At 50.0% G+C, this 20,955-nt stretch overlaps 1 protein-coding gene across 6 annotated transcripts in view; it reads left to right on the top strand.

Annotated features, from left to right (window-relative positions):
• The window catches only part of LOC146010146 (uncharacterized), an 85,168-nt gene that overhangs the window by 15,333 nt on the left and 48,880 nt on the right, over positions 1-20,955 (top strand). The gene's annotated exons all lie outside the window — the stretch shown is intronic.

Here is a 20,955-nt window from a genome sequence, read left to right as displayed (position 1 = left end):
AGTTTATTTAAGTCACTTTGTAGTGTTTCCACATCCTCTCCTGAATTAATTTCCTTATCACGCCAACGTGGATAGTGGGAGTATTAAAAGGTCGGAGGACGCATTCCGATGCCCCTTGCGTGGCTCGCAGCGCTCGCCACACTTCGGGTTGGCGTTGATACTGGGGGTGATGCAAAACAATGCCATATGTGCTTACAATTGTAAGCACCCATCACATGTAATACTATGCACAAATCAAATGTCATTGCATCACATCTCATATTAAGCACCCATGACATTTCATCACATAGGTGCTTCTACAATGAAATATCGCATCGCATTTCGTGCCATGCATTCTGATGCGATATTTCATTGTATACTATAAGCACTCCTGTGCACTTAATATGGGCATCGCATCGCACAACACTATACACGCTACGCAATGCGATTTCACTACGGGGAATAGCCCACTACACTAAATGCGTACTGGGCGCCCTGCTAGGAAACAAGTACCAAAAAAACTTTTTCTACCCTCTTAATATTTAAGTAAGGAGGGGTTTCCCCCCACAGCCAGAGACATTAAAAGGCTGTAGGGATCCTACCCTCATACGTTTTAATGGAATAATAAAAGTTTGTTTAATATAGAACCCACTGGTGTGCGTCTAACCGCGTAACCCTTTTTTGGTCTTCAGTTATTTCAGTACTTTAGTTGCCAAGCGCCCTCGCCGTTCTATGGAAATAAAGCCGGGTGAGATCGCTCTGCAATCAGCAGCACAATGTATTTGTGTGCAGATGTCTCTGTCTCTCCCTATTTTACATCAGAGAGAGAGGTGGAGAGTCTGAGAGGGGGAAAGTTCCTGTGGTGGGGGACAGCGTGGGCAATGTCCTGGTGGCCTGAGTGGGAGGAGGTAATTAGGTGGGAAGTGAGGTGCCTGTCATTGGCAGAACAAGGTGGCTGGGAATATGGAGGGAAATGCAGGTGGAGATGGAGGATGTAGATGGATGAGTGAGTTATTGGGAAGGATTAGTGTCTGGAAGGAATGGGAGCCAGTGTAGGGCCTGTAGGAGAGGGGGGGCAGAAGCAGTCAGGTTGGAGATGGAGGATGTAGATGGATGAGTGCGTTATTGGGGAGGATTAGGGTCTGGAAGGAATGGGAGCCAGTGTAGGGCCTGTAGGAGAGGGGGGGGGGGCAGAAGCAGTCAGGTTGGAGATGGAGGATGCAGATGGATGAGTGCGTTATTGGGGAGGATTAGGGTCTGGAAGGAATAGGAGCCAGTGTAGGGCCTGTAGAGGGGGGGGGGGCAGAAGCAGTCAGGTTGGAGATGAGCCGTGGACATAGATGGAAGTTGGGGAGGACACATAGGAGCAGGTTACAGTATTCCAGTCTTGCCAGTGACTAGTTAGTGGATGAGGGTGTTGGGGCCCAATTCAGACCTTGGCCGCGTGGGTTCGGAGCCCAGGGAGCAGGTTAACCCCCCACCGAACACACATATAGATATATCTGCCTAACAATTGATCTGTAGATATATCTGTGGACGGATTGTTCTCCATACACACTGTCCAATCTGTAGTGACTGATGTCACAACTAGGGGGGGGACAATTACATGCGCCGCCCAATTCAGCTGCTGATCACCGCCGGCTCCTGCAGCGGGTATATGGATGGCAGGAGATCGCCCTCACACACAGCGCCATGCACCCACCATCTAGCTCTAGGGGGTCGATCCCATTAGGTCTGAAGGGTGCGAGGTGCCGTTTTCATGCTGAAAACGGCACTCGAACGAAGCCGATCTCACACCCTTCACTGGGCCAAATTTGCTTAAAAGCGATCACACCTCCTATGGAGGTGCGTGCGGTTTTAAGGCAAATTCAGTCCACCATAAAGTGCTCCGTTGCCATGATGATTCGCATCATCCACACGGAACAGGATCAATCCCCAGGTATGTTGACCATCGGCTGTGTTGCAGAGCTGACACTATGGGTGAGATTTAATAGGATGAGAGTTTCAGAAAGTGAGAGATTTGGTAAGAAATCTCCAGTTTTTTTAAAGCGGCAATCATTTACACTGCAAAATCAACCTGGTTTAGCCGTGTAAATGATTGCCGCTTTAAAAAAACTGGAGATTTCTCACCAAATCTCTCACTTTCTGGAGGAAATTTGTTAAAAAAAAATAGGTGAATTTGTATTCAGAAATACACTTATTTTTGACATTTACTATCCCGAAAATATGGCAATTCGTATTGATGTGCTATCAATACGAATAGGCATATTTTCGGGATAGTAAATGTAAAAAATAAGTGTATTTCTGGATACAAATACACCTATTTTTTACAAATTTCCTTTAGTAAATTTCCCCCACTGAATCTCTCATCCTATTAAATCTCACCCTATATGTCTGACCGGCGTTATTCACAGACCTATTACTGGCTGACCATCGATATATCGTCCATTGTGTACGACACATGTTACGTTTAAGTGATAAAACATCCATGAACATTTCCTTCTCAATATAAACAATTCTGTCTGTTGTCATTCATCTGTTTCCTGTAGATGGGCGCACAAGCAGGAATACCTCGGAGGGAGATCTCATTGTGTCTCCAGATTATATACTAGAAGATAAGAACATCAGACAAGATTCTCCAGAAGAAATCCCCAATACAGACCCAACATTTCACAGTGCAGATATTTCATCTGGTCCCTCTAGTCATGAGGAATCTTCTCCTGATCGTTCAGACCTTAGTACACACAGTACAGACCATAAAGATGATACAATATCATCCAGTTCTGAGTTTGGTAAGAGTTCTATACATCAGTCAGATTCTGTTTCACATCAGAGACATCAAACAGGGGAGAAACCATTTCCATGCTCTGAGTGTGGGAAATGTTTTACAGATAAATCAACTCTTGTTAGACACGAGAGAATTCACACAGCTGAGAAACCATATTCATGCTCTGAGTGTGGAAAATGTTTTGGCAAAAAAGACAGTCTAGTTAAACATGAGAAAATTCACACAGGGAAGAAACCATTTTCATGCTCTGCATGTGAGAAATGTTTTGCAATTAAATCAACTCTTGTTAGACATGAGAGAAGACACACAGGAGAGAAACCATTTTCATGCTCTGAATGTGAGAAATGTTTTGCAATTAAATCAACTCTTGTTAGACATGAGAGAAGACACACAGGAGAGAAACCATTTTCATGCTCTGAATGTGAGAAATGTTTTGCAATTAAATCCGCTCTTGTACGACATGAGAGATGTCACACAGGTGTAAAACCATTTTCGTGCTCTGAATGTGGTAAATGTTTTAGAGCTAAATCAACTCTTGTTATGCACGAGAGAAGTCACACAGGTGAGAGACCATTTCCATGCTCTGAATGTGGGAAATGTTTTCAAAAGAAATCCAATCTTTTTACACATCAGAGAAGTCACACAGGAGAGAAACCATTTTCATGTTCTGAATGTGGGAAATGTTTTGCAGTTAAATCATCTCTTGTTATACATCAGAGATCTCATACAGGTGAGAAACCATTTTCATGCTCTGAATGTGAGAAATGTTTTACACAGAAATCATCTCTTGTGAAACATGCGAGAAGTCACACAGGTGAGAAACCATATTCATGCTCTGAGTGTGGGAAATGTTTTACACGTAAATCAGTTGTTTGTAAACACCAGAAAACTCACACACACAAAATATAATTTCTTCTTCATCCACCAGGGGACACTGCAGTTTTCATACATTGGGTATAGAGTGGTGATAGGAGTCGACACTTTACATTTCTTACTGTGTGGCAGGCTCCCCCCCTGTTTCCCCCTCCCAGAACTCTGTCTTAGAAATCACATCCCTGGGCTTGGTCTCCTTACGGACTATTTTTATTTTTATACTTTTCTTTGTATTAATTTACATTTTACAATGAGGACAGGCAGACGGAGGAAGCCCACTGTCTGCCTCTGATGTGGAAACCCCTGGGGAGGGTCAGGTCACCACCACCTGCGGTGTGCCTCGCTGACCCGGCAACCGGTGCCTCCACAACAGGGACCAGTCGCGGCGGCTCCTGTTACTGGTCCGTGGCCCATACCACACTGCCAGGGGTCCAGGCTCAGGCAAGGGTACACATTCGCGCGCTGGGTGGGTAGACAGAGGCGTCTGTAAGGCGGCTGTACACAGCACGTGTGGTACTACCCAGCCTCTTCCTCCCTACAGAGCTGGCGTCCTCCTACAGATCAGCGCCATTACCCGCACTACAGACTCCAGACTCTGTGCTCATGTCGCGATCTCCGCTGACCTGCACAGTTTCAGCGCTTCCCCTCAGCTTTACTTTATTCTTTGGGAGACGTCAGGGGGCCACAGGGATAACAGTGGGTAGTGAGCGGGAGAGCGACCATTCCAGCATCAGAAAGGATAAACTTCATGCCGCTGCTCCAGTCAGCTAGGCTCCTCCCCTCCTCTACCCCGCCTCCAAGCTAGACAACTCAGTTTTTTTGGTGCTGACAGAAGCCATCATGCACCACAGAGAGGGGCTGATTTATGCAGCCTTACTTCTTATTTTGACTTTTTTACACTGACACGGTAGTCAGTGACAGGGCAGCAGAGCTCGGGGTCTCTCAGACACCTGCGATGTTGCTCCATCAGCCAGGCCCAGTAGCTGCACACCACTCATGGGTGTGTGACCGTGGCTGGCCCTGGGTACTTGGGGGACCGCGACCGGGCACTGGGACTTCTGATGAAGGTAACGCGTTCCCCGCTGGGAGCGCACATTCACTGCCTGGTCACTTGGGCAAGTCCCCGCTGTACCTCTCTTACAAGGTCACTGGTTAAAGAATATTATGCTCCAGCCAACCCTAGCTGCTTTAGGGAACTTAGTACAAATTTGCATTATATGCCTATGTGCTGTATCTTATGTACTGATTTCTGCAGTTTGCATTGCACGACCCTCATTTCCAGTTTCATGCGCTGCCTTTCTGCCTATCCACTGCACCCAGGATGTTTACGAAAGGTCATGGTGGTGATGGGCAGCAGACGCAGCAATCAGGGTATCCGGATACTTCCGTATCTGGACGACCTGCTGATCCTGGCACAGTCGGCAGAGGTTCTCCGGGCTCACCTGGCCAAGGTGGTGGAGGCAGTAGAACGGGACGGTTGGGTCATAAATTGGCCCAAGTCTTCTATGCTTCCAGCTCAGTCCATGTTCCATCTGGGGGCCCAGTTAGATACTGTTCATCAGCGTATCTACTTGCCAGAAGTACACTGCAGCACTTTTTAGTCCCATGTCTGGCATCTCTCCCTCAGACAGGTGTCAATCCATGCCTCATGAGGGTCTTAAGCTCGATGGCATCGGCCTTTGACATGGCAGAGTATGCTCAGTTCCACTCACGCCCTCTGCGGCAATAGATCCTCAAGAATTGGTCAGGGTTTTATACCAATCTTCGGTCCCACCAAATTGTCTTATCACTGGCGTGGTGGCTTCTGGACCAGAACCTCATTGAGGGGAGACCGTTTTGGGTCCACCGGTGGACTCCCCTCCACACAGATGCCAGTCTCCATGGTTGGGGAGTGGTGACGTGCCAAAGCTCTTTCCAGGTATTGTGGAATGCACAGGAATCCCTGCTGTTGATCAATGTCCTCGAACTGAGCCCTTCGCCTGGTGGAACCTTGGCTCCGAGGTAACCCTGTGCAAGTCCATTTGGACAACACTACAAAGGTGGCTTATATCAAACACCAGTGGGATACTTGGAGTTTGGTGGCTATGGCAGAGGGGAAGATCCCGGCTCTTTCTGCGATCTTTATCCTGGGGGTCCTCAATTGGGAGGCAGACTATCTCAGCCGTTAGACTTTGGATGCTGGCGAATGGGCACTCCATGCAGAGGCATTCTAGGTATTGGTGCACCGTTGTGACTGACCCGAGGTGGACTTGATGGCATCCTGCCACAATCACCAGGTCACCCTGTACTGGTCCAGGTCTCGCGACTCGGGGGACTGCGTGGTAGACGCCCTGTCAGCCCCGTGGCCATTTGCTCTGATGTATGCCTTAACTCCCATCTCGCTCCTTAGAGTTCTTCGCTAGTTGAATCATTGATCCTGGTGGCCCCACATTGGCCCAGAAGGATCTGGTTCTCAGATCTGCAAGCCCTGTCAGTGGCCCCTCCCTTCTGTGTCTACAGCCGAACCTGCAGCATCTGGCTTTGACGGGGGTGGCTGTTAAGAACTCCTTGTTAAGCACTAAAGGCTTTAACACAAGGATCATATCAACTATACTGAAGGCCCACAAGCCTTCTTCGGCTGGTGCTTACCATAACATCTGGGGCTTACTTTTGTTGGTGATGCAGTCGCTGTTTCAATCCCAGGATTTACCGTTTGGCCAGGATTCTGTGATTCTTGCAGAAGGGTTCAGAAGTTGGACTGCGCTTGTCTTCTTTGAAAGTACAAGTTTCAGCTCTATCCATCCTTTTCCGCAGGAGGTTTGCATTATTGCAGGATGTCCGCACTTTCATGCATGGTGCCCTGCGTATAAAACCCTTCTTTTTGTTCCACCCGGTTACTCCGGGGGATCTTTCACTGGTCTTTAGGGCTCTTCATGGTGCCCCATTTGAACTGTTGAGGACGTGGACCTTTTGCTCGCTTACCTGGAAAACAGTTTTCCTGTTGGCAATTGCTTAGGCCCGGAGGTTATCTGACCCGTCGGCTCTACACTGTCAGTCACCTTTTCTGATCTTTCATCCTGACAGGGCGGTTATTCAAACCGTTCCTTCACACCTCCCCAAGGTGGTGTCTAAGTTTCATGTCAACCAGGAGATTGTGGTCCCTGCATTTCGACGACCAGATACCTCTCCTGAACAGTCTTCCCTAGATGTGGTCCTTTCTTTGCGCATCTATGTGCGCCGCACTAAGGCTCTTCGGAAATCTGACTCTCTCTTTAAGCAGACTATTGCCGGGTGGCTGAGATCTGTCATCATGCAGGTATACTTGGGCGCCTCCCTCCCGGTTCCTGCGAGGGTCCAGGCTCATTCCACAAGGTCTGTGGGTGCTTATTGGGCTGTTAGGGGCGGTGACACAGCAGAGCAACTTTGCAAGGTGGCGACTATTTCTTATGTATCAAACGCATAGAAGCGTCATTTGCGGCCTCCGCATCCCGGTTTGGCCGAGCGGTGTTACAGGATGCACAGTGCTCTCCCGTCTATGGGGGTAGCTTTGGGACGTCCCCAATGTATGAAGACTTCAGTGTCCCCTGGTGGATGAAGTAGAAAACAGGAATTTGGTACTCACTGATAATTCCATTTTTCCGATTCCACAGGAGACATTGCACGTCCGCCCAGTGCTGCTCTTTCTGGTGTGTCCTGAATGCCTTGGGTGTTGTGACTCTAGGCTTCTTCTAGTTGGGTCCTGTACTGTGTTCTCCTGCTCCTCCTACTCTGGAGATTCCCTGGTCTATTTTCTCCTCTCGGGCACAGTTTTCTGAGACTGAGGTCTGGGAGGGGGATAGAGGGGGAGGAGGCTGCCACACTGTAAGTACCAACTCCTTCAATCACCACCCTATCCCCAGTGTATGAAGACTGCAGTGTCCCCTGTGGAATCGGAGAAATGGAATTATTGGTGAGTACCAAGTTCCTGTTTTGAATGAGCTGATCTACATGAAACAGAAGCGTTGATACTAAATTCCACTATCATCCATCAGGTGTGGATTATTAGATATAGGGCAGTATTCAATGAGAAAAATTCTCCGTGTTTTATGGCGAGTTTGTGTTTTTCTCGCCTTGGACGGAGACTTTTGCTCTCAAAAAGCGAGCAACCCTATTCAACGTGCACTTCTCGCCATCTTTCTAAGTGATTTTCGCCGTGTCTCTCCGTGTAGCAATTCTCCATCTTTTCATGGAGAAGTGGAATATGAACTTTTACAATAAAAGGTTTTTTGTTTTAATTTTGGTGTAAAAAAATCAGGAATTTTAATCTGTGAAAGGGCATGCTATTTTTTATTCATGTGCTTATAGCACATGAATATATATTTCGTTTAAAAAAAAAATATATATATATATTTTTTTTTTACACAGTGCAGCCAGCAGGGGGCCGGGAACCGAGCCGCTCATTAGATATTCATATATTCACTGCACCCGATCATTACATATGCATGATCGGGTGCAGTGAATACCCGGCCCCCTGCTGGCTCTCTGGGGGGCAGCCTGTGCTGCCTGGCTCCCGGGGAGCCCACCTACCCCCCACATATGTTCTGGGGCAGGCAGGGAGACTTCCATCTCCCTGCCTGCCGCCGTCCTCAGGCTCCCTGCAGCGTCACCTCGGATTGGCTGATACTCGCCGCGACATCTAAAGTGTCGTGGCGGAGAATCTCCAAACATGGAGAATCTCCGCAAAAACACGGCGAGTGTATGGCGAGCGAAAAAAAACCGCTCGCCGTGCACGGAGAATATTTTCATTGAATACGGCCCATAGTCAATAAATCTACACAAAAGTTTAGCAGGGTCAAAATGCCGACGTACTGTAAAAGGTAGACATGAGTTTTTCATGTTTTGGTGTCAGTATTGACAACTGTTGACATGGACTCCCAATTAGTGTAAAGTGTAACCTCTTGGTTCCCTCTCCACCCTTGGTGCAAGTTACACACATGTAATGCCGGTGGCCCCATCTGATTGGCTGAATGCATCTGTCATTTATGCTGATGTTCCAGTTCTATTGCTGCTGTGATGTATTCCCATGGTTACAGTGACATGAGCGATCAGTGTGCAATAAGACTCCATGTCTCCTAGTCTGACTGTATATGGGAAAGCAGCTGGTGTATGTATTACTGAGTCATTATATAACCGCATTGTTGTACCTGTGCTTTATGTATAACAGCCTCTCTGTAATATATATGTAATAAATACACTGTGTGACCCTGTACTGTAATGTGTGTGGTGTATACTGATATTTGGGCCATCACTATGACTCTGCGCCTCTTGTCATACCCCCCGGCGCCTATGTAGGAGGTGCATGTGCTGGGATTGCCGATCCGGCCACGTTCCGTGGTACTCACAGCCCATGAGCCCAGCACCATCCAGCTTTATGGATCCCATTTGGCATCCGGTACTTAGACACAACTCCCGGCCACCTCCACATGAGCCCCATAATGTGGGATCTGTTACTCTGTCACTGGGGTCAGAGCTGGGAGATAATGTGTTCCCACAGGGCAGGTGCCGGTGTCTGATGCTATGTGGCAGGATCTGTACAGATATAACATGAGACACATAGTAACTGTATACCTGATGTCTAGGGTGGCTGATCGGCAGGATCCCGGGATTTGGCCCCCCAAAAAAGGCCGGGATTTCAATCCCGGGATTGGAGATTCCAATCCTGGGATTTCGGGATAAGACCGCGCATGTGCAGTCTAATGCCAGGCAGCTCGGCTAGTCCCGTGCAGTGCAGTGTGGCTCCGCGCGATGTCACAGGTCACGCTGTGCAGGCCGCACAGGCTACTTGTGTCCTGGGCCTAGCCCGTCCATCCGCCGACCAGTACACCAGCTGACCAGGTTCGCCCACCCGCCTGGCTCCACCTCCCGGCCGCACCACGGATGTAAGTATATATGTGGGGCGGCAGAGTCGGGTTTTTTACATGCTGATGTGGGGACAGTGAGTATAATGGAGGTGTATCCTCCTGCGGCTCCCCGCCATTACCTCTGCGGCTGCTACTACACAGATAAAATATACCTGCAGGAGGACCAGTTGCATGTGCGCTTCACAGGCGTGCCGCAGGTCTCCCGGGACTATGAAAGGGTAATGTGCCTCAGAATGTTGCTGTGTCTCGTCTGGGCTGGGTAGTGGAAAATCAGCCAGAAATATATCTATTAGGGAAGCCAATCCCGGGATTGGGCATTTTTTTCTATCCCGAATTCTGGGATTGAAGAAATGCCCCGGGATTGGCTTTCCTACTGATGTTACATATAAACACATCATTAATGAGCAGCGTTTGGTGATCACAGAAAAAGGTAACGGAGGTTGTGCTAAACTAGTAGCAGCGTCCAGTCATAATTAGTATTGTGTCTGCCAGTGGCTCTCACACTCAGTCCTCAGGACCCCAAACCGTTCACATTTCCCAGGTCACCCAGCAGGCGCACAGGTGTACTCATTACATACTGACACATGTCCCAGGTCACACAGCAGGTGCATTCATTACTCACTGACATGTCCCAGGTCACCCAGCAGGAGCACAGGTTCATTCATTACTCACTGACACATTTCCCAGGTCACCCAGCAGGTGCACAGGTGTACTCATTACTCACTGACATCCCAGGTCACCCAGCAGGTGAACAGGTATACTCATTAATCACTGACACATTTCTCAGGTCACTCAGCAGGAGCACAGGTGCACTCATTACTCACTGACACATGTCCCAGGTCACCCAGCAGGTGCACAGGTGTACTCATTACTCACTGACACATGTCCCAGGTCACCCAGCAGGAGCACAGGTGCACTCATTACTCACTGACACATGTCCCAGGTCACCCAGCAGGTGCACATGTGTACTCATTACTCACTGACACATGTCCCAGGTCACCCAGCAGTTGCACAGGTGTACTCATTACTCACACATGTCCCAGGTCACCCAGCAGGTGCACTCATTACTCACTGACGCATGTCCCAGGTCACCCAGCAGGTGCACAGGTGTACTCATTACTCACTGACACATTTCCCAGGTTACCCAGCAGGTGCACAGGTGCACTCATTACTCACATGTCCCAGGTCACCCAGCAGGTGCACAGGTGCACTCATTACATACTGATACATGTCCCAGGACACCCAGCAGGTGCACAGGTGTACTCATTACTCACTGACACAGTTCCTAGGTCACACAGCGGGTGCACAGGTGTACTCATTACTCACTGACACATGTCCCAGGTCACCCAGCAGGTGCACAGGTGCACTCATTACTCACTGACACATGTCCCAGGTCACACAGCAGGTGCACAGGTGTACTCATTACTCACTGACACATTTCTCAGGTCATACAGCAGGTGCACAGGTGTACTCATTACTCACTGACACATTTCCCAGGTCACACAGCAGGTGCACAGGTGTACTCATTACTCACTGACACATTTCCCAGGTCACCCAGCAGGTGCACAGGTGTACTCATTACTCACTGACACGTTTCCCAGGTCACACAGCAGGTGCACATGTGTACTCATTACTCACTGACACATGTCCCAGGTCACCCAGCAGGTGTACTCATTACTCACTGACACATTTTCCAGGTCACCCAGCAGGTGCACAGGTGTACTCATTACTCACTGACATGTCCCAGGTCACCCAGCAGGTCCACAGGTGTACTCATTACTCACTGACATGTCCCAGGTCACCCCCGCAGGTGCACAGGTGTACTCATTACTCACTGACAGGTCCCAGGTCACACAGCAGGTGCACAGGTCTACTCATAGTGACACATGTCCCAGGTCACCCAGCAGGTGCACAGGTGTACTCATTACTCACTGACACATTTCCCAGGTCACCCAGCAGGTGCACATGTGTAGTCATTACTCACTGACAATTCCCAGGTCACCCAGCAGGTGCACAGGTGTACTCATTACTCACTGACACATTTCCCAGGTCACCCAGCAGGTGCACAGGTGTACTTATTACTCACCTACACATGTCCCAGGTCACCCAGCAGGTGCACATGTGTACTCATTACTCACTGACACATGTACCAGGTCACCCAGCAGGTGCACAGGTGCACTCATTACTCACTGACACATGTACCAGGTCACCCAGCAGGTGCACTCATTACTCACTGACACATGTACCAGGTCACCTAGCAGGTGCACAGGTGCACTCATTACTCACTGACACATTTCCCAGGTCACCCAGCATGTGCACAGGTGCACTCATTACTCACTGACACATTTCCCAGGTCACCCAGCATGTGCACAGGTAGTAGTAGTAGTACGTTTATTTATAAGGCGCCACAAAGTGTCCGCAGCGCCGTACATAGCAAACAAAAAAAAAAAAAAAAATTACAAGGTAACGTACAGGGTGTGTAGAAAGATACAGTATAAATAGGGGTATAGCTGGTAGAACTAAAATCAGCATCAGTTCAGAAGTAGGTGTCAAAATAGTCAAGGAGACCGAAGATGAAGTAGAGGAAGGGAAGAACAGGACAGGAGCACAGGTGAGGTAATGAGGTAGGGTGAGTACGTGAGGAAGGAGGGCCCTGCTCATAAGAGTTAACATACTAAAAATAGGTGGGTGGACGAACGAAATACAATAGGATAAGTAGGAACGGAGGGGAACGGAGGCAGGATAGGAGGATCAAAAGAGGTTAGGAGGAGGGATAGGCTAGTCGAAAAAAGTGGGTTTTGAGGGAGCGCTTGAAGGAGGTAAGGGAATCAGATAGCCTGATGGGTGGCGGGAGGTTGTTCCAGTGCAGGGGGGCAGCGCGAGAGAAATCTTGGACACGGGAGTGGGAGGAGGTGATTAGGTGAGAGGTCAGTCGGCGGTCAGCGATGGAGCGAAGAGGACGGGAGGGAGTGTGGATAGAGATCAGTGAAGAGAGGTAGGGAGCTGTGGAGGAGGAGAGAGCCTTGTAGGTGGTGGTGAGGAGTTTAAAGAGAACTCGGAAAGGAATGGGGAGCCAGTGAAGAGATAAACAGAGGGGGGAGGCGGAGGTAGAGCGGCGGGAGAGGAAGATGAGCCTAGCAGCAGCGTTAAGAATGGATTGGAGAGGTGCGAGGCGGGTGAGAGGTAGCCCAGAGAGAAGGATGTTGCAGTAGTCAAGGCGGGAGATGACAAGAGAGTGAATGAGAATTTTGGTCGCGTCAGTGGAGAGGAATGGTCTGATGCGTGAGATGTTGCGTAGGTGAAAGCGGCAAGACTGTGAGAGAGCACGAATGTGGGGGGTGAAAGAGAGGGAGGAGTCAATGATGACACCGAGGCAGCGCGTTTGGTCGGTGGACGTGATCTCGGTTTCACCAATGCTGATGGAGATAGTGGGAGAAGAGGGGATGTTCGGGGGATGGAAGATTAGAAGTTCAGTTTTAGCCATGTTTAGTTTCAGGAAGCGTTGGGTCATCCAGGCTGAGATGGCCGTGAGGCATTCGGAGACCTTGGACAGAAGTGATGGGGATAAGTCGGGGGAGGAGAGATAGATTAGGGTATCATCAGCATAAAGGTGGTAATGAAAACCATAGGAGCTGATGAGGGTGCCCAGAGAGGTGGTGTAGAGGGAGAAGAGGAGAGGGCCAAGGACTGACCCTTGGGGAACACCGACTGGCTGGGGGGTAGTAGGAGAGGAGGAGCTCGGAGTGGAGACGGAGAAGGAGCGATCGGAGAGGTATGAGGTGAACCAGGAGAAGACCGTGCCAGTGATGCCAAAGGAGCGGAGGGTGTTGAGCAGGAGAGGGTGGTCAACAGTGTCAAAGGCAGCCGACAGATCAAGCTGGATGAGGATAGAGAAGAGGCCTTTGGATTTAGCCGATAGTAGATCGTTAGTGACTTTGGTCAGGGCAGTTTCAGTGGAATGTAAAGGGCGGAACCCGGATTGGAGGGGGTCTAGAATGGAGTTAGCAGTAAGGTGGCTTAGGAGACGATTATAGGTCAGACGTTCTAGGAGTTTGGAGGCAAAAGGGAGGAGGGAGATGGGCCTGTAGTTGGATGGAGAGTTGGGGTCCAGATTTGTTTTTTTGAGAATTGGGGAGACAAGAGCGTGTTTGAAGGAGGAAGGGAAGATCCCAGAGGATAGGGAAAGATTAAAGAGGTGAGCCAGGTGAGAGCAGACTGATGGACTGAGACGACGGATAATATTGGAGGGGATAGGATCAAGCGGGCAGGTGGAGGGAGAAGCGGATTGAAGGATAGAGTGGACTTCAGCAGCAGTGGTGGGGTAAAATGAGGACAGGGGTTGGAAGGAGGGGAGTGGAGATGTAGGAGGGGAGGAGGGAGAGGGTGAGGTCATGGCAGCAGTGATGGCAGTCCTGAGAGAGGAGATTTTGGTTGAAAAGTAGGTAGCAAAATCAGCGGCTACGATGGAGGACGGAAGAGCTGGAGGAGGGGGGGAGAGCAAGGAGTTGAAGGTGGCGAAGAGCCTGCGGGGATTGGATGATTGGGAAAGGATGAGGGACTTAAAGTAGGATTCCTTGGCCAGAGCAAGGGCAGAGCTGAAGGAGGAAAGAATGAATTTGAAATGGAGATAATCCGCAAGGGAGCGTGATTTCTTCCAGAAGCGCTCAGCAGTGCGAGAGCACTTTTTAAGGAATCGGGTGATAGGTGAGTGCCACGGTTGGGGGTTGGAGCATCGAAGGGGGATAGAGGAGGGAGGGCAGGCAGAGTCCAATGCCGAAGATAGGGTGTCATTATAGAGGGAGGCAGCGAGGTTCGGGCAGGACATGAGGGCGATTGGGGCGAGAAGAGGACACAGCGTGTTTGAGAAGGCAGCAAGGTGTACTCATTGCTCACTGACACATGTCCCAGGTCACACAGCAGGTGCACAGGTGCATTCATTACTCACTGACATGTCCCAGGTCACCCAGCAGGTGCACGGGTGTACTCATTACTCACTGACACATGTCCCAGGTCACCCAGCAGGTGCAAAGGTGTACTCATTACTCACTGACACATGTCCCAGGTCACACAGCAGGTGCACAGGTGTACTCATTACTCACTGACATGTCCCAGGTCACACAACAGGTGCACAGGTGTACTCATTACTCACTGACACATTTCCCAGGTCACCCAGCAGGTGCACAGGTTTACTCATTTCTCACTGACACATTTCCCAGGTCACACAGCAGGTGCACAGGTGTGCTCATTACTCACTGACACATGTCCCAGGTCACCCAGCACCCATCAGCTTCTTACAGAGCTTTATCTAGCGCATCCTGTAACATTGTGTTGTACTTGGGGTACAGTATTCCCTATTACATACCATAGAGGATGGCATCTGACTTAATGACAGATGCTAACTGGTTGCTAAGGGCAACTGCTTTCATTTATCTCTCCCCCAGATAAATCTCTCCCATAGGTCTTGGATGCAGACTCAGAACTCAATTCAGACCTGTTTGCACAGTTAAATTACTACAGCGGATGATTACCAATACACTGCGCAAGTGTACGGGTCTCACATGTATGCATCCTGCAGCTATTTCTATACGCACACCATTCCTACAGTGACTGACAGGACGGAGGCGTCTGGGGGTGGAAAGCGACCAATTAGTGGGATTAGTAAGAGAAACGCAGGAGCGCCAGAAAACCGCCGGGCGTGTCTGGGTAACCGCCAGGCAGTGTCTGTGTGTGACATCAGCGTCAGGCTGGATCTGCCTCTCTCCATGGCACCACTGAGTAAGTCCAGGGCTACGCGGAGCCTGGTGCCCAGTGTAACAATCATTAGATGGTGACCCTGTTACGATGGGTGTGGGCATAGTCGCACGGCTGAGAATAGATTTGTAGCCATACACATCCAGCACATTAAGTAGTAGAAGTAGTACGTTTATTTATAAGGTGCCACAAAGTGTCCGCAGCGCCGTATATAGCAAACAAAAGACAAATTGCAAGGTAACGTACAGGGGGCCAGATTCTCTAAGCTTCAAAAGTGATAAAATGTAGAGTGATAAACAGCCAGCCAATCAGCTCCTGTCTGACATTTTTTAAACAGTCTGTGACATGGCAGGTAGGAGCTGATTGCTTGGCTGTTTATCACTCTCCAGTTTATCACTTTTCAGCGCGTGTGGGTCAATAATGGATCAGCCGTCGTCCCAGTTAGTTATACAACATCAAAGCAATAAAGGTTGCGGGGAAGAAACGGGAGCCCTTCAGGGCATCCAAATATACATCATAAGCTCGACACCAGTGTCCTTCCTATATGTAGGCACCTAATCAAGTGTACCCCGCACAGGAGTGAATGGTTCACAACAGCCCAATATGATCAGCTGGCTCGGAGGATCACCGCACTGTAGCGCCCCTCCGTGGTACAAAGCACCCTGTAGTGCTGCAGCAGGAAAACTTTACAAGCAGATGTTTATAGGCACTGCCAGCAATATCCAGTCTCTCAGGAGGCAGGGATGGGTAAGGTGCTGTCAGGCAGTAGTAGCAGAGTGGGGCTGTGCTGTGTATAGAATCTGTGTCCACTTTAATTTTAAATATATGGAGGCACTGTAGGGAGCAGGCTCCTCCAGACTCTTGAAGGGTGAGGGGCAGTGGTGGGGCAGAGCCACAATAACTGGTGCGCTGCGAGTGCAGGCAGGGAGATCCGGGCTCAAGGGAGAGTTCAGATCCAAGATGGCCACCGCAGCCGGAGCCCGAGGGAGACACTCAGCTTCCTCCTTCCCAATCTGGCTCCAGGGCTCCCCGGGCAGGGCAGCAGCGGCGGGGAGAGGCTGGGGCACTCACCGCCCACCTCCAGCAGCGAGGGTAGTTCAGGTGGACGCTCCGGGACCGTATAAGGCAGCGGTCCGTGCGTGGAGCTCCGCCGCGGGTACGGACAGCTATTCTAGGCCGCGGCTTCTGGTAGGGAGAGCGCTGAGGAGGTAAAGAGGTAGGGTGAGTACGTGAGGAAGGAAGACCCTACTCCTAAGAGTTAACAGACTAAAAGGAGGTGGGTGGACGAACGAAAAACAATAGGATAAGTAGAAACGGATGGAGGGGTAGGGTAGGCAGGATAGTAGGAGCGAAAGAGGTTAGGAGGAGGAGGGATAGGCTAGTCGGAAGAAGTGGGTTTTGAAGGAGCGCTTGAAGGAGGTAAGGGAATCAGAAAGCCTGATGGGTGGCGGGAGGTTGTTCCAGTGCAGGGGGGCAGCGCGAGAGAAGTCTTGGACACAGGAGTGGGAGGAGGTGATTAGGTGAGAGGTCAGTCGGCGGTCAGCGATGGAGCGAAGAGGACGGGAGGGAGTGTGGATAGAGATCAGTGAAGAGAGGTAAGGAGCGGTGGAGGAGGAGAGAGCCTTGTAGGTGGTGGTGAGGAGTTTAAAGAGAACTCGGAAAGGAATGGGGAGCCAGTGAAGAGATAGACAGAGGGGGGGGGGGGGCGGAGGTAGAGCGGCGGGAGAGGAAGATGAGCCTAGCAGCAGCGTTAAGAATGGATTGGAGAGGTGCGAGGCGGGTGAGAGGTAGCCCAGAGAGAAGGATGTTGCAGTAGTCAAGGCGGGAGATGACAAGAGAGTGAATGAGAATTTTGGTCGCGTCAGTGGAGAGGAATGGTCTGATGCACGAGATGTTGTGGAGGTGAAAGCAGCAAGACTGTCAGAGAGCACGAATGCGGGGGGTGAAAGAGAGGGAGGAGTCAATGATGACACCGAGGCATTGCGTTTGGTCGGTGGAGGTGATCTCGGTTTCACCAATGCTGATGGAGATAGTGGGAGAAGAGGGGATGTTCGGGGGATGGAAGATTAGAAGTTCAGTTTTAGCCATGTTTAGTTTCAGGAAGCGTTGGGTCATCCAGGCTGAGATGGCAGTGAGGCATTCGGAGACCTTGGACAGGAGTGATGGGGATAGGTCGGGGGAGGAGAGATAGATTAGGGTATCATCAGCATAAAGGTGGTAATGGAAGCCGTAGGAGCTGATAAGGGTTCCCAGAGAGGTGGTGTAGAGGGAGAAGAGGGTTTTGCGCCAAATAAACTCCTGCAGGTAGGAGTCGAGGTATTGGCGCGCAGTGCCCCTCTGTCTCTTGTTCCTCCACTTGCATGACCTCCAAAGTCTTTTAAGGTTTTGGGTATGAACTCCAGTGTCTGGGTCCACGAAATTGTAGCGGTGGTTGACGCGCGCATGATGGTACCCCGCCTGCTCCAGTTGTTAAGTGTTGTACGTGCGCCAACAGTCAGAGTATATGGTGGTACCCGGTTCAATAAGCGTCTGGATGGCAGACATCAGGGTGCTGGCGTCACGGCTGGCCACAGGTGTTACGAAACATTCACCTGTCTCGCGGGATATGCCACCAAACAGCCACTGCTGAGGTAGGACACGTCCAACATGATTCTTTTGCTAGACAAATAAACTTTCATCCACCTCAATAATTTTGTCGGGACCGCCAATCTGGCGTTGGGGCTGTGACATCAAATCCAGGGTACATGCCTCCCACATAAGGTTGTTATAAATCACGGCGGGTTTTTAGGAAATCATGAGGTGGCGCTCACAAAATTTAATGCTTGTCAGCTCCTCTGCCCAAGAAAATATGAAACGTAGAAGGGTCATAAATGTCAGGTGACATCCTTGAAACCATTTTGCGGCCCGGAGACTAACCTTCTTGCCACAGCTTCTTATGTGGCATCGACACATATGCTCCTTTACATTTAGTCTCATTGGATGCCCGTTGACACAGGTCTGTGTCTCTGGCAGCAAGTGGTGGCCTTGTAAAAACTCCACCGACTCCTCTGCCATCTGCGGCAGGTTAAAGATGGTTAATGCTTTAGCAGCCATAACTGACAATGAAATTAGTGGTGACAGAATGCTGACTGACTACGCTAAAGGCCCATCCACACTTGACAATTTTTCGTGTGTATGCCCCATAGATTACCGACTAGCGATGATGCGCGCTCCCGCATCATTGCTAGGAACGTGGTTCATCTGCTGGTTTTACCAGCAGATGTGGCGATGATGTGGCGATGATGGATGGATGTTTTTCATCCATCATCGCCGCGTGTGTACGCCTGCCAGGCTGAAAGATTAACCACTTTCAGCCCGGCGGACCGCCCCGCTGCTTCCCCCTCCCCCCCCCCGCCTGTCATAAACTCACCCTGCAGGATTGGTCTGCGCCGCCCTGCTCAGACTGCTGTGGCTGGATGCTGCAGTGCAGAGCCCTGCTCCCCCGCCGTCTGCCGCACTTGTCATCCTGGGTCCCAGGCAGCTCAGTCGCCCCGCCCCCTACACCCTGCTCCCTCCTCCTCCCTCCATCCTGCTCCACACGGAGCACCACTGTCCAACTTTTTAAGCCAGTAATATATACATTGCTGGCATGTGCCAGCAATGTATATATCACTGGCACCACTGGGCACCAATGACATTCATAAGGCAGCAATGTATATATCACTGGCACCAATGACATTCATAAGGAAGTAATACATAGATTGCTGGCACATGCCAGCAATCTATATATCACTGGCACCACTGGGCACCAATGACATTCTTAAGCCAGTAATATATAGATTGCTGGCACATGCCAGCAATGTATATACTACTGGCACCACTGCTCAACAATGATTATTTACTGAATTTATTAGGCAGTAATATATACCCGACTGTCTCATACCAGGTCCATCCGTCCATGGCACGGCTATTTCAAACAACGCGCCGGCTCGTGACTCCTGAGCCAATCGGCGTTAGCGGCCCAGCAACCAATCAGGCGGTGCCAGGCCACGAGCTTCTATTGGCTTGCGAGTCACCAGCTGGCACATCATTTCAAATAGCCGCGACACGGACGGATAGGCCTGTTCTGAGACATCTGGGTTTCCCACCGCTCTGTCTCCTTTACCATGGAGTGCAGTGCACAGAGTAACTTCCCATGGCAAAGAGCATGAAGCCCCTGGCAAAGAGCATGTAACCCCTGGCAAAGATCAAGAAAGCCCTAGCTGGCAGCGTAGGGTGGGGTTTACCTGATCGCTGGGCTCCGAATATACGCAGCCCAGCGATTAGTTCTGAATCAGGCCCCAAGAACAGAAATTCACTAAATACAATGGCCTCTGCTCCTTTCCTTGGAATTCAAACCCCGCCCATTATGTAAATAGCCTTTTAATTAAATATTTTCAGCAAAGTCTTTCGCCTCCTGAAAATCTCTTGCTCTTTGGGGAAAATAGCTCAGTGTGTACGCACTACTTTGGTGACAGATATATCGATCACAGATTTTGCCAAAGTCTTTTGAAATGAAAATCTTCTAGTGTGTATGGGCCTTAACTGCGTAAGCTCCGGCTGATTCTGACAGGGACACTGACTACACTAACTACTTAAGTGGCCCTGGGAACACGCTCTATTGACTACACGAACTACTGAAGCGGCTGTGGGAACACTACACTGATTCTGACAGGGACGCTGACTACACTACGCTAACTACTTAAGCGGCCATGGGAACACTACACTGACAGACAGGGACACTGACTACGCTGGCCGCGGGAACACTACGCTGATTCTGACAGGGATGCTACGCTGACTACGTAACTGCTGCCGTGAAAGTACACAAGTACCTTTTTTTTTTTAAGTTTTTTTACTGTTCATGAGAATTATTATGCATTAGTTCATACACAAATAAATGAATTTCTTTCTACAAGTTTATATATTTAAAAAATTTTTTGATACCACTGATTACAATATGGTGTTTGGCCACCCGCAAGCGCCTCCCATTTTCCTCTTTTCCATTGTATCTTTGTGGTAACCTGCAAGAGTTGTACCCTGGGCTGCTGACTCGGTGAGGTTGTCCTTACACACATATATCTCAGGTATATTTCCTTCTTTTCTTTTTCCTCAGCACCAAGAGTTTCTCCCCTTAGGCCTCAATCGGCCTTCAGTGTCATGTCAGCCTGTAAGATATAGGAGACATTCACCATGTGTAACACCTGGGTGTGGGGCCTAACATTGCTGGTCTTAAGCCGTGTACACACGAGGCGATTCTTTCCGGCAGTACTGACCAGATCGTCCACATCACCTAGAACAGGGGTGGCCAACCGGTCAGAGGTAAAGAGCCGAAAAATATCGGTAGTCAAGCTGAAGAGCCGACATCATGCGCGCGCCGAAGGCGCATGCGCCAAAAAAAGGGGCGTAGTTTATTTTGACCCCTTGGGTGGGTGTGATACAAATATGCCTCCAATAGTGCAGTGCCATATATACATATGCCCCCCACGGTGCCAGGAATGCACCACACGGTGCCGGGTATGCCCCTATGGTGCCAGAAAGCTGGTATGCCCCCACAGTGCCACAAACTGCTATGCCCCCACAGTGCAAATTTCCCAGCAGCAGCACTCACCGTTGTTGCAGCTGCTGCCGGGCGGGGAGAGGACAGTCTGGTGTCCCCCTGCAGTCGTC

Source organism: Crinia signifera, chromosome 6, assembly GCF_055691185.1.
Source record: "Crinia signifera chromosome 6, ASM5569118v1, whole genome shotgun sequence".
Lineage (NCBI taxonomy): Eukaryota > Metazoa > Chordata > Amphibia > Anura > Myobatrachidae > Crinia > Crinia signifera.
The sequence above is the reverse complement of the archived record's forward strand: the minus strand, read 5'-3'. Positions and strand labels throughout refer to the sequence as shown.